We start from the raw sequence: 15,059 nt of genomic DNA, 5'->3' as shown, positions 1-15,059 counted from the left end.
AAGCGTGTTTGATCTGAATCAGATGAGACTTGCGTGTGGAGATTTAAGTTGAGGTTTCTTGCATGTGATTTCTTTAGAAGGGACAGACATGAATATATGGTTAGTACTTCTAAATTAAATTGTATCCAGTTACCTCATGCTCGGAGACTGCACAGATAGTGTGGGAGGAAGGTGTTTGATGTGAATCAGATGAGACTTGTGTGTGGAGTATTAAGTTGAGGTTTCTCGCGTGTGATTTATTTTGAACGGACAAAAACGAATATATAGTGAGTACTTCAAAATTCCATTGCCTCCCATTACCTCATCATCGGTGACTGCACAGGTAGAGTGGGAGGAGAGTGGTTGATCTGTATCAGATGAGACTTGCGTGTGGAGATTTAAGTTGAGGTTTCTTGCGTGTGATTTCTTTTGAAGAGACAGACAGGAATATACGGCTAGTACTTCAAAATTAAATTGTATCCAGTTGCCTCATTATGTGAGATTGCACAGATAGTGTGGGAGGAAGGTGTTTGATGTGAATCAGATGAGACTTGTGTGTAGAGATTTAAGTTGAGGTTTCTTGCATGTGATTTCTTTTGAACGGACAAAAACGAATATATATTGAGTACTTCAAAATTCCATTGCCTCCCATGGCCTCATCATCGGTGACTGCACAGTAGTCTGGAAGAAGCATGTTTGATCTGAATCAGATGAGTCTTGTGTGTGCAGATTTAAGTTGAGGTTTCTTGCATGTGATGTCTTTTGAATGGACGAAAACGAATATATAGTGAGTACTTCAAAATTCCATTGCTTCCCATGGCCTCATGGACAGAGACTGCACAGATAGTGTGGGAGGAGTGTGTTTGATCTGTATCAAATGAGACTTGCGTGTGGAGATTTAAGTTGAGGTGTCTTGCATATGATTTCTTTTGAAAAGACAACAAGATATATGGTGAATACTTCGAAATTCCATTGTCTCATGTGACCTCATCGTCAGTGACTGCGCAGGTTGTGTGGGAGAATCTAGTTTAACCTGAATCTGAGGAGACTTGCGTGTGGAGATTTAAATTGAGGTTTCTTGCATGTGATTTCTTTAAGGGTAGAAAACGAATATATAGTGAGTACTTCGAAATTCCATTGCCTCCCTTGAACTAATGGTTGGATACTGCACAGATAGTGTGGGAGGAGGGTGTTTGATCTGAATCAGATGAGACTTGCGTGTGGAGATTTAAGTTGAGTTGTCTTGCATGTGATTTCTTTTGAAGGGACAGACAGGAATGTATGGTTGGTACTTCGAAATTATTTTGTCTCCGGTTACCTCATGGTAGGGGACTGCACAGATAGTGTCGGAGGAGGGTGTTTGATCTGAATCAGATGAGACTTGCGTGTGGAGATTATGTTGAGGTGTCTTGCATTTGATTTATTTTGAAAAGACAAACACGATATATGGTGAGTACTTTGAAATTCCATTGTCTCACGTGACCTCATTGTCGGTGGCTGCAGAGGTAGTGTTGGAGAAGCGTGTTTGATCTGAATCAGATGAGACTTGCGTGTGGAGATTTAAGTTGAGGTTTCTTGCATGTGATTTCTTTTGAAGAGACAGACAGGAATATATTGCTAGTACTTCAAAATTAAATTGTATCCAGTTACCTCATGATCGGAGACTGCACAGATAGTGTGGGAGGAAGGTGTTTGATGTGAATCAGATGAGACTTGCGTGTGGAGATTTAAGTTGAGGTTTCTTGCATGTGATTTCTTTAAGGGTCAAAAACGAATATATACTGAGCACTTCAAAATTCCATTGCCTCCCATTACCTCATTATCGGTGACTGCACAGGTTGTGTGGGAGGAGCAAGGTTGATCTGAATCAGATGAGACTTGCGTGTGGAGATTTAAGTTGAGGTGTCTTGCATATGATTTCTTTTGAAAAGTAAAACACGATTTATGATGAGTACTTCGAAATTCCATTGTCTCACGTGACCTTATTGTCGGTGACTGCAGAGGTAGTGTTGGGGAAGCGTGTTTGATCTCAATCAGATGAGACTTGGATGTGGAGATTTAAGTTGAGGTGTCTTGCATGTGATTTTTTTTGAAGGGGCAGGCAGGAATATATGATTAGTACTTGGAAATTAAATTGTCTCCGGTTACCGCATGGTCGGAGACTGCACAGATAGTGTGGGAGGAGGGTGTTTGATCTGAATCAGATGAGACTTGCGTGTGGAGATTTAAGTTGAGGTGTCTTGCATATGATTTCTTTTGAAAAGACAAACACGATTTATGATGAGTACTTCGAAATTCCATTGTCTCACGTGACCTCATTGTCGGTGACTGCAGAGGTAGTGTTGGAGAAGCGTGTTTGATCTGAATCAAATGAGACTTGGATGTGGAGATTTAAGTTGAGAGTTCTTGCATGTGATTTCTTTCAAGGTCAAAAACGAATATATAGTGAGTACTTCAAAATTCCATTGCCTCCCATTACCTCATCATCGGTGACTGCACACGTAGAGTGGGTGGAGAGTGGTTGAACTGTATCAGATGAGACTTGCGTGTGGAGATTTAAGTTGAGGTTTCTTGCGTGTGATTTATTTTGAACGGACAAAAACGAATGTATAGTGAGTACTTCAAAATTCCATTGCCTCCCATGGCCTCATCGTCGGTGACTACACAGTAGTCTGGAAGAAGCGTGTTTGATCTGAATCAGATGAGTCTTGTGTGTGCAGATTTACGTTGAGATTTCTTGCATGTGAAGTCTTTTGAATGGACAAAAACGAATATATAGTGAGTACTTGAAAATTCCATTGCTTCCCATGGCCTCATGGTCGGAGACTGCACAGATAGTGTGGGAGGAGGGTGTTTGATCTGTATCAGATGAGACTTGCGTGTGGAGATTTAAGTTGAGGTGTCTTGCATGTGATTTCTTTTGAAGGGACAGACAGGAATGTATGGTTGGTACTTCGAAATTATTTTGTCTCCGGTTACCTCATGGTAGGGGACTGCACAGATAGTGTCGGAGGAGGGTGTTTGATCTGAATCAGATGAGACTTGCGTGTGGAGATTATGTTGAGGTGTCTTGCATGTGATTTCTTTTGAAGGGACAGACAGGAATGTATGGTTGGTACTTCGAAATTATTTTGTCTCCGGTTACCTCATGGTAGGGGACTGCACAGATAGTGTCGGAGGAGGGTGTTTGATCTGAATCAGATGAGACTTGCGTGTGGAGATTATGTTGAGGTGTCTTGCATGTGATTTCTTTTGAAGGGACAGACAGGAATGTATGGTTGGTACTTCGAAATTATTTTGTCTCCGGTTACCTCATGGTAGGGGACTGCACAGATAGTGTCGGAGGAGGGTGTTTGATCTGAATCAGATGAGACTTGCGTGTGGAGGTTTAAGTTGAGGTTTCTTGCGTGTGACTTCTTTTGAAGAGACAGACAGGAATATATGGCTAGTACTTCAAAATTAAATTGTATCCAGTTACCTCATGATTGGAGACTGCACAGATAGTGTGGGAGGAAGGTGTTTGATATGAATCAGATGAGACTTGTGTGTAGAGATTTAAGTTGAGGTTTCTTGTGTGTGATTTCTTTTGAACGGACAAAAACGAATATATAGTGAGTACTTCAAAATTCCATTGCCTCCCATGGCTACATCGTCGGTGACTACACAGTAGTCTGGAAGAAGTGTGTGTGATCTGAATCGGATGAGTCTTGTGTGTGCAGATTTAAGTTGAGGTTTCTTGCATATGGAATCTTTTGAATGGACGAAAACGAATATATGGTGAGTACTTCGAAATTAAATTCTCTCCATTTACCTCATGGTCAGAAACTGCACAGATAGTGTGGGAGGAAGGTGTTTGATCTGAATCACATGAGACTTGCATTTGGAGATTTAAGTTGAAGTGCCTTGCATGTGATTTCTTTAGAAGGGCCAGTCAGGAATATGTGATAGTAATTTGAAATTAGATTGTCTCCGGTTCCCTCATGGTTGGAGACTGCACAGATAGTGTGGCAGGGGGGTGTTTGATCTCGATGAATCAATCAAATGAGACTTGCGTGTGGAGATTTAAGTTGAGGTGTCTTGCATGTGATTTCTTTTGAAGGGACAGACAGGAATGTATGGTTGGTACTTCGAAATTATTTTGTCTCCGGTTACCTCATGGTAGGGGACTGCACAGATAGTGTCGGAGGAGGGTGTTTGATCTGAATCAGATGAGACTTGCGTGTGCAGATTATGTTGAGGTGTCTTGCATTTGATTTATTTTGAAAATACAAACATGATATATGGTGAGTACTTTGAAATTCCATTGTCTCACGTGACCTCATTGTCAGTGACTGCACAGATAGTGTCGGAGGAGGGTGTTTGATCTGAATCAGATGAGACTTGCGTGTGGAGATTTAAGTTGAGGTTTCTTGCGTGTGACTTCTTTTGAAGAGACAGACAGGAATATATGGCTAGTACTTCAAAATTAATTTGTATCCAGTTACCTCATGATTGGAGACTGCACAGATAGTGTGGGAGGAAGATGTTTGATGTGAATCAGATGAGACTTGTGTGTGCAGATTTAAGTTGAGGTTTCTTGCATGTGGAGTCTTTTGAATGGACGAAAACGAATATATGGTGAGTACTTCGAAATTAAATTCACTCCATTTACCTCATGGTCAGAAACTGCACAGATAGTGTGGGAGGAAGGTGTTTGATCTGAATCAGATGAGACTTGCGTGTGGAGATTTAAGTTGAGGTGCCTTGCATGTGATTTCTTTTGAAGTGACAGTCAGGAATATGTGATAGTAATTTGAAATTAGATTGTCTCCGGTTACCTCATGGTTGGAGACAGCACAGATAGTGTGGCAGGAGGGTGTTTGATTTCAATCAGATGAGACTTGCATGTGGAGGTTTAAGTTGAGGTGTCTTGCATGTGATTTCTTTTGAAGGGACAGACAGGAGTGTATGGTTACTACTTCGAAATTAAATTGTCTCATGTTACCTCATGCTCAGAGACTGCTCAGATAGTGTGGTTGGAGGGTGTTTGATCTGAAGGAGATGAGACTTGCGTGTGGAGATTTAAGTTGAGGTTTCTTGCATGTGATTTCTTTAAGGGTCAAAATCGAATATATACTGAGCACTTCAAAATTCCATTGCCTCCCATTACCTCATTATCGGTGACTGCACAGGTGGTGTGGGAGGAGCAAGGTTGATCTGAATCAGATGTGACTTGCGTGTGGAGATTTAAGTTGAGGTGTCTTGCATATGATTTCTTTTGAGAAGTAAAACACGATTTATGATGAGTACTTCGAAATTCCATTGTCTCACGTGACCTTATTGTCGGTGACTGCAGAGGTAGTGTTGGAGAAGCGTGTTTGATCTCAATCAGATGAGACTTGGATGTGAAGATTTAAGTTGAGGTGTCTTGCATGTGATTTCTTTTGAAGGGAAAGACAGGTATATATGATTAGTACTTCGAAATTAAATTGTCTCCGGTCACCTCATGGTCGGAGACTGCACAGATAGTGTGGTAGGAAGGTGTTTGATCTGAATCAGATAAGACTAGCGTGTGGAGATTTAAGTTGAGGTATCTTGCATGTAATGTCTTTTGAATGGACAACAACGAATATATAGTGAGTACTTCTAAATTCCATTGCTTCCGATGGCCTCATGGTCGGAGACTGCCCAGATAGTGTGGGAGGAGGGTGTTTGATGTGAATCAGATGAGACTTGTGTGTAGAGATTTAAGTTGATGTTTCTTGCGTGTGATTTCTTTTAAACGGACAAAAACGAATGTATAGTGAGTACTTCAAAATTCCATTGCCTCCCATGGCCTCATCGTCGGTGACTACACAGTAGTCTGGAAGAGGCGTGTTTGATCTGAATCAGATGAGTCTTGTGTGTGCAGATATACGTTGAGGTTTCTTGCATGTGAAGTCTTTTGAATGGACAAAAACGAATATATAGTGAGTACTTCAAAATTCCATTGCTTCCCATGGCCTCATGGTCGGAGACTGCACAGATAGTGTGGGAGGAGGGTGTTTGATCTGTATCAGATGAGACTTGCGTGTGGAGATTTAAGTTGTGGTGTCTTGCAGGTGATTTCTTTTGAAGGGACAGAGAGGAATATATGGTGAGTACTTCGAAATTAAATTCTCTCCGTTTACCTCATGGTCAGAAACTGCACAGATAGTGTGGGAGGAGGGTGTTTGATCTGAATCAGATGAGACTTGCGTGTGGAGATTTAAGTTGAGGTGCCTTGCATGTGATTTCTTTTGAAGGGCCAGTCAGGAATATGTGATAGTAATTTGAAATTAGATTGTCTCTGGTTACCTCATGGTTGGAGATTGCACAGATAGTGTGGCAGGAGGGTGTTTGATCTCATTGATCTCAATCAGATGAGACTTGCGTGTGGAGATTTAAGTTGAGGTGTCTTGCATATGATTTCTTTTGAAAAGTAAAACACGATTTATATGGTGAGTACTTCGAAATTAAATTCTCTCCGTTTACCTCATGGTCAGAAACTGCACAGATAGTGTGGGAGGAGCGTGTTTGATCTGAAACAGATGAGACTTGCGTGTGGAGATTTAAGTTGAGGTGTCTTGCATATGATTTCTTTTGAAACGACAAACACGATATATCATGAGTACTTCGAAATTCCATTGTCGCATGTGACCTCGTGGTCGGTGACTGCATAGGTAGTGTGGGAGAACCGTGTTTGATCTGAATCAGATGAGACTTGCGTGTGGAGATTTAAGTTGAGGTGTCTTGCATGTGATTTCTTTTGAAGGGACAGACAGGAATATATGGTGAGTACTTCGAAATTAAATTCTCTCCGTTTACCTCATGGTCAGAAACTGCACAGATAGTGTGGGAGGAGGGTGTTTGATCTGAATCAGATGAGACTTGCATGTGGAGATTTAAGTTGAGGTGCCTTGCATGTGATTTCTATTGAAGGGACGGTCAGGAATATATGATAGTAATTTGAAATTAAATTGTCTCCGGTTACCTCATGGTCATAGACTGCTCAGATAGTGTGGTAGGAGGGTGTTTGATCTGAAGGAGATGAGACTTGTGTGTGGAGATTTAATTTGAGGTGTCTTCCATATTATTTCTTTTGAAAAGACAAACACGATATATGATGAGTACTTCAATAATCTATTGTCTCACGTGACCTCATCGTCGGTGAATGCACAGGTTGTGTGGGAGAAGCTAGTTTAACCTGAATCTGATGAGACTTGCGTGTGGAGATTTAAGATGAGGTTTCTTGCATGTGATTTCTTTTGAAGGGACAGACAGGAATATATGGTTACTAATTCGAAATTAAATTGTCTCGTGTTACCTCATGGTCAGAGACTGCTCAGATAGTGTGGTAGGAGGGTGTTTGATCTGAAGGAGATGAGACTTGCGTGTGGAGATTTAAGTTGAGATGTCTTGCATTTGATTTCTTTTGAAGGGACAGGCAGGAATATATGGTTAGTACATCGAAATTAAATTGTCTGCGGTTACCTGATGGTTGGGGACAGCACAGATAGTGTGGGTGGAGGGTTTCTGATCTGAATCGGATGTAACTTGAGGGTGGAGATTTAAGTTGAGGTGTCTTGCATAAGATTTCTTTTGAAATGACAAACACGTGGCTCTCTGCATCGCGGTGTAGCTTGCTCGCCAGGTTTCGAGAGGATGCGTTTCTGGATGAGGTATCGAATATATTGCTTCCCCCTACTTATACCTCCCGCGGAGATCACGAACGTAAAATTAGAGAGATTCGAGCGCGCCCGGAGGCTTTCAGACAGTTGTTCTTCCCACGAACCATACGCGACTGGAACAGGAAAGGGAGGTAATGACAGTGGCAGATAAAGTGCCTTCCGCCACACACCGTTGGGTGGCTTGCGGAGTATAAATGTAGATGTAGATATATGGTGAGTACTTCGAAATTCCATTGTCTCATGTGACCTCATCATCGGTGACTGCGCAGGTAGTGTGGGAGGAGGGTGTTTGATCTGTATCAAATGAGACTTGTGCGTGGAGATTTTATTTGACGTTTCTTGCATGGGATTACTTTTGAAGGGACAAACACGATTGTATGGTGAGTACTTCGAAAGTCCACTGTCTGTGGCAGACCTTACGGTCGCTGGTTGCAGAGACAACTTGGAGAAAGCATACTTGATCCGAATTTGGTCGAGGTTGGCAGGTGTAATCTTAACTTGCATTCCTCAGCGTGTGACTTGATTAACTGGTTCAGGAATTTTTCTTTTGGAGTTGAAATATTTGACTGTGTCATTCATTTATTTCCTGTAGATTAGAAGTAGGTAACCGCGTAAGAGAGAAAGTGCCCCGGTTGGTACTGTGTCAGAGTAAATGTACTTTTATTATTTGGGTAATGGGGTAATGAACTACAGAATTTCTTGAGAATGTGTGTGAAAGTTCTGTATGACCACATTTCTGTTTTGCTATTCCTTACTGCTTCAAACTCTTAAGGATTTAGAGGACATCCAGTGTGTGGCGGAACTATACAGATAGATGATAGACATCCTGCTATTATCTTAATGTCACGTGAGCCATTGAGGTTATTAAAATTGAAGCTCCTTCTAGAGGCTTATGAATGTTGTAGATAGTTACAGTGTGCAGATACACCACTGTGTGTATTGAAAGTATAAGTGTTGTGCATTAGTGGATACCAATGTGAGTAATTTGATGTGAAACCTCAGGATCTTCACACATGATAAGTTTACAGTCAGTGTAATAAAAGTGATAATACTTGGCAAGCCTTAGTTGTGGCAAGAGGTCATTTTCATTTCGTGTATTGTGTTAAGTGTCTGTTAATTTTATGGACATTATGAAGCTGAAACCATATTTAATTTTAAATACCTTAACCATATGAGCTACAGAACTTTCATTTATGATCTGTCAGAGTACAGTAACAGAAGCCAGAGTGATCAGTATTTAAATGGGGACTTCCAACAGTGTAATGGTGAGTTCATTGGAATTGTTAACTTCGTTGTTTTGAGCAGGTTGGGGTAAAAGGCAGTTTCTTTACTTCCACTCATAATATGCCAAAAGCGAACAATACACACAGGTGTAATGTGTTGTGATGCAGCAGACAGAACAGTTAGTGATGCATCTCAGATTTCTTGTGTTTTGGGAAATAAATAGCACAAATACAAACAGCACATGACTGGGTCAAAATCAAGGTTACCAACACTTTTCCTAGAACAAGTTTAATAGAGACAGTGTAGCGGGACCCGCCTATTGACGAACATTGGCAGTGAAACAGTGTGAACATCACATGACACATTTGAATTGCACAGTGAATGTCTACATGAAATATCTTGAGCATTTACAGAATATTATTGTTTTTGTGGGGATGCAGGCTGGGAGTGTGTTCCATGAAAAATGAAGTACATCATGCTTGAAAATTTCTCGGGTATTCAGCCAGGTAGCATAATCCAAAAAGCGCAATATTTCAGCAATCCGACTTCTTGCCATCTAAAGGAGTTCTTGGTGTTTCACCAAGAACGCCTGAAGATGGCAAGAAGTCGGCTTTCTGAAATATCGCGCCTTTTGAATGATGCTACCTGTCTGAATACCCAAGAAATATTCAAGATTTCTGTACGCCGGGAAAACCTTAGATCATACATCATTCTTATCATATTGTGACACACTGTGAAAGCGTCAGTTTTAAAATATCAAAGAAAACACTAGATGTGATGTGATGTGATGTTACGTGATGTGATGTGATTTGGTTTGTTCTTCATGTGACAGTATATTGACTGGTTGTAACAGGAGACACATTTTTTAGTCTTGTGGAAGTGTGTGAAAAAATTTGCTTTTACCTCAGGCAAGAAAACATTGTGAATTAAATGTGGATGACCCAAATGTTTCAGTACACAATATAATATGAGTTAATGTTAGCTTGATGCCTCCTATTCTATGATGGACACAAATTTAATGTGTTGTGTATCAGAGTCAAAATTTCAGTGTGGTGACTTAAGTGCATTTTGTGTGGTGTGATAGCCAGTGTGGTTAGAGGCTGAGGCAGTTAATATGTATTTGGGATAAGGCTTTAAGAATGTGAGCAGAACATATAGTAGCATCTGCTATATACATTTGACACCCACCTGTCAGAAGAATGAGTGTTTTCGCACAGAGTTTGATGTATTGAAGATATGACAGTCATGTTATTGGTCATGAGGAGCTGAAGTTGCTGTAATTGTGTTCAGTAATACAGTATGCATTGGAAGACAATGACGAAAATAATTATTGATGTGACACATAGTGGCAATGATGTGCAGTTCTTATAAAATAAGTGCAAGATTTTGTCAGTGAGACGGGGTGATTGGGAAACATTGCTACAGTATTTCAGCTACAGTGTGTCATAACTGATTATTCAAACTGTGATAATTCAGCCTGTCACCAGATACTACAGTGTGTACACGTCCACTCATATTGACTGCTGTAACTATGCTGCCACTTGCCTTTGGTTACTGTAACATGGTTCTCAAGTCTGATTCCATCTCGATTTCCACTTATTGTGTAATGCCATGTTGCACACTTGCCATGCATGAAAGGACTTGAGGAACTTTTTGGCATAGCACTTGTTAATCATGCAAAGCTTTTCCCAAAAAGGCAGATCAGCATATTATTTGTGTAATGGTTATTTCAAAAGCAGTTTTGTTATGCTTGTGGCTGTTGTATTGCATTAGTGTGCACCTTCTTTGCATGTTTCAGGTGTGAGGCTACCTGGAGCTGACAATGTGCAACTTTGAGGTTACCTAACAGCACTGAATTTTATTCAATATCGGCATCGAGTTGTTGGTGCTCCTGTAATAAATATTGCTGTTGTTGTCAACATTCATATATTATGTCTATATGAGCCAAACAAGGTGGAATTTAAAGAGGATATGAGAATACAGATCAAATTGAGTGTCATTTGAAAAGCATGTAATCTTCCACAGTAGTTTCAACACTGCACTAAAATATTGTTGCAGTGTAAAATAACAGTGACATTATAACAAGAAAAATTAATTAAACAGGAGTTTGAAGTGATGAAATAGCTTCACATATCAGAAAATACTGAAATTGTGTTCAAATTGAAGTCCTTGGCATATAAGATTTTTTTTTTTGAAAAATATGTGGATACAAAGAATCACATAACATCTCAAATGTGGAATTACTGGTACATGGCAGAAAGAAAATAAAATAACTTGCTGTCATAATAAAGGCTTTTTAGGTCATAACTTTTTTTTCCTGAGCTCGGCAAAATCAACAGACTTATTCTTGACCTCGAAGAAGAAGAATGAAAAATGGTAAATTGCAGACCTCATGATGAGAGATGACTGTGACAGGTTGTAACTTTTAAGAAAATTGCTACAGCCCGTGCAACACATTTTAATTGTAAGAATTAATGAATGAAGAGATGCTGATTTGAGCATTATGTGAAAAATTTAGGTTCATTGGAGCACTTTTTAAGAAGAGGAATTTGATTACAAAAAGTTGAAGAACTGAGGTGTCCTTGAAGTTTGTAAATCACTGTTTTTTCACATGGCCTGTATTTTTGGAAGGAATAGATGTAGTCTCTTTGATATTCTCTACTCCTTTATTACACTGCAGTTTGTTATACTTATTGATGCACTCAATGTTAGAAAGTAGTTAATATTGATGTGAATTTATTTCCAGCATGAAAAACATAGCCTACTATGGACCTGTTCACCTTACCTAAAGGAGGAAAAGGAGGAAATGCCATCAAGGTAAATAAATCATGTGTAAATATACCTACAATGCCTTGAATGGACAACATCATAGAATTCTGCAATGTGCAAGTTTACAGGGGAGGATGGGGGGGGGGGGGGGGGGGGGGGGTTCAGGAAATTGTGTAAGGGGAAGCGGTGAATGAAATTATTGTATATTGTCCCTCAGGAGTCAGAAAGTAACCCTAAGCCTACTGCAGATAAAAATCATGAATGTAGTATAACAAATTGAATAGCAGACTATGAAGATGATTAAATGTGGAAGGAGTTTGTTTTCATTGGTAGAATAATAGAATGGAATCGGTTAAGAACTTGACCATGATCATTATTGCTGCACCTTTTTTATTTCACTATAGGGAAACACAAAACCAGAAAAAAGTAAGTTTTTCCATATATACATCCCCTGAAATGCTAGTTGGTAGTAATAAATAAAACATAACTGCCTATCAGAAAGCCTCTACAGTGGAATCAGTGTAGTGCCATATTTCTATTATTTGGTTGACAATATCAAATAATGCCATGTGTTGCAAGTGCTATCTCAGTGCCTGTCCTGTACTGCACCAGAATTAGGTAATCCTCCATATCATCCCATCTCCAGAGTGAAGAGAAGTTGTTGATTTATTGTATTTGTCAAATTGAATGAAGTTCCTGTAGAACTGGAGTGGAACTCTCACCCCCTCCCCCCCCCCTCCCTCCCCCTCCCACACACACACTTGTAACTAATAGTCTTGAGTGGGAGGCAAATTTTGCTAGTTAATGAAACTACCAGTTGTTTTGTAGGCTCATCTTTGTGCCTTTAAAGTAATGTAAGTTTTTAATTTCTGTTTTGCAGGAGGGATAACAGGAGAAAGCTGTGCATTAATAAATTACAGTGACATTGTAGTAATTCAGTCAGGATTTCCTAAATTCTTTATAGTGATCCCAAACTGATCAACAAGCAACAATGGAAATTCCACACAATTTCTAAGGTCAGTTATTGGACAAGAGGTGGGTACAAAACTGTCTATTTTAAAAATTTTAATAGGCTGCATAATATGATCTTTCCATAAGATCAGTGAAAAGTTGCTGCTTAGTCAACTGTGTGAGCTTTGCATATAATAAGTGACAGTTTTTTAACTATTTTATTAACATTTCTGTATTTTCTTCCTCTCCCCCCTTTATTCTTCTTCTTCTTCTTCTTCTTCTTCTTCTTCTTCTTCTTCTTCTTCTTCCCTCTAGCAGCTTATGATATTTGCTCCAATACTGTAATAGTCTGTTAGACAATAAAATATAAACTAATTAAACTTTTTCTTTAAGCAGGGGATGTTGTAAAGTGAAGATGCAGTGGGGGAGTGTCTTAGCTGTAGTTGTTGCACTACAGTAAATGGTTTCCAATGAACAAGGACGACAGATGACTGGAAAAATATTATTTGAAATTCCAGAGTTCAAGGAAGTTCTGCAACAGTTCCCCATTGCACACTAACGTGTGGTATACATATGAGGCATGTGCTAGGTATGTATATTTGGTGCATGTTACTTTTTGATTCATTAATTGCTGGTGTAATTTTGTTTTTAACATACCTCTTGTATGCAGCAAATTACATTTTTAATTTTACACCATACATTTTTCACATCTATTTACAATTGAACATTGTTAGAACAGATTTATACTGGTGCTATTCACTAGTAAACAAGAATTTTGTTTATGTATGCCCTTAAATTGTTTCCCGACTTTTATTAAATTATAATGTTGGAGTGTAATCAGTGAAGTAGTAGGCAAGCTGTTCTAAAAGTTATTTAACCCTTACCACGTTTTTTTTTAAAAAAAAGCAAAGTTGGTATGTTTCTGTGTCATATAAGAATTATGAGCAGTCTACTATATTTTTTGATAATCATATTTTTGTGATTTAGGACGAAGAGCTGTGGTGGTATGATGTATATCCCTTGGGGGCCCTTTTTGTGAGTTTTTTTTATGCTGAAGATTAGTTGGTGTATATTTGTTTAGTCCTGTTGATCCTACACATTTTCATTATCTGTCTTTTGGGAAGATAAAAAATCTTATTCCTTCCCGTACACCATACTTTGTTAGTGGCAAGTCATTGACCGTTGGCATTTCAGCCAAGTTTATTCTGGTACTTATTTAGGCATTAAAAATTGTGAGATACCATGTTGCAATATTTTCATTGATGCTGCGCCAAAGGGATTGGAACCCATTGACTGAGACAGCAGAGGACATAAAACCATGGACATTGTGTGCTAAGTGAATATAACATAAACTTATCCACATTGAGTTTTCAGAACAGGAAATAGTTGAATTTTTTTGTACTTGTGCAAGTGTGTGATACTTACTCCACACAGGTGTCTGTATTAGCCCCAGAAGCTGGTGATAGTGGTTGTACAAGTAAGAGGAAATAAATCGTACTTCCACTGACTGTTCTGTAAAATTAATTGTAAATTTTCTCCAGCATAATGAACAGAACAATCAGTGAATACATGTTACAGGTGGCTACTTCAGTTGTGTGTGATTGCTTGCTCTTCTATTACTGGGAAAAAAAGCTTAAAATTACATGCTTTCACCATTTCCGCAAATTGGATGTACATGTATGTGATGCAATACTTTCAAGATCATATGTCTGCTTCTCGTATGTTGACTTAGGACATTCCAGCCATTATCAGTACAAATCATTTACTGCCATAAGAATCCAAAAGTGTACCCATTTATTCATTGAGATACCAAAATCGTGTGAATCAAATCTAGAGATCAGTGTGCTTACTTTACAGTTTGCGTAAGGTGTCAGTCGCAGATAGAACTTGAGGGAGAAAGATAAAATTTTCAAGTGTCAAGTACACACACACACACACACACACACACACACACACACACACACACACACAGAGAGAGAGAGAGAGAGAGAGAGAGAGAGAGAGAGAGAGAGAGCTGCTTCAGAAGCTGCAAATTCACACAGAAATTGAGTTCGATTATTCACTGTTCAAATTAATGGTATGAGCAGGAATTCAAGGCGGTGAACACCAAGAAAAAAAGTCCCTGTCAATTTGATGCGGTAGTTAGAAGTGTTAAGTGGGTTGTGGTTGGTTCACTTGATATAAAGACAAGAGGGTGTAGTAGGTTCCACTGTAAAGTAATTCATGGAACAGTCATCACTGTAATAAATAAATAAATAAATAATACATTGTATTCTGTGAAATGATGAGAAACACAGACAGAAATTTGTTTTATTGTAAAACTATTTTCATTCATTGCATTCAGAGTTCAATTTTTCAGACCACCTGAACGTACCCATAGTGAACATCTCTTTGGTATTATGACTTAATGGAGGTGTGGCATGTGACAAGTATGTGCAAACAGAGAGA

The 15,059-nt window shown here is 39.2% G+C and overlaps 1 long non-coding RNA gene across 1 annotated transcript in view; it reads left to right on the top strand.

Annotated features, from left to right (window-relative positions):
* LOC124721913 overlaps window positions 1–15,059 on the top strand; it is a 38,564-nt gene that overhangs the window by 12,240 nt on the left and 11,265 nt on the right. The window contains exons 4-6 of the long non-coding RNA XR_007006408.1: window positions 11,638–11,708; window positions 12,541–12,676; window positions 13,008–13,200. This is a non-coding gene — a long non-coding RNA (uncharacterized LOC124721913). The remainder of the gene's footprint in view (window positions 1–11,637; window positions 11,709–12,540; window positions 12,677–13,007; window positions 13,201–15,059) is intronic.

The sequence above is a fragment of the Schistocerca piceifrons genome, chromosome X (assembly GCF_021461385.2).
Source record: "Schistocerca piceifrons isolate TAMUIC-IGC-003096 chromosome X, iqSchPice1.1, whole genome shotgun sequence".
In the NCBI taxonomy this organism is placed as follows: domain Eukaryota; kingdom Metazoa; phylum Arthropoda; class Insecta; order Orthoptera; family Acrididae; genus Schistocerca; species Schistocerca piceifrons.
This window is presented reverse-complemented; position numbering and strand designations above follow the sequence as displayed.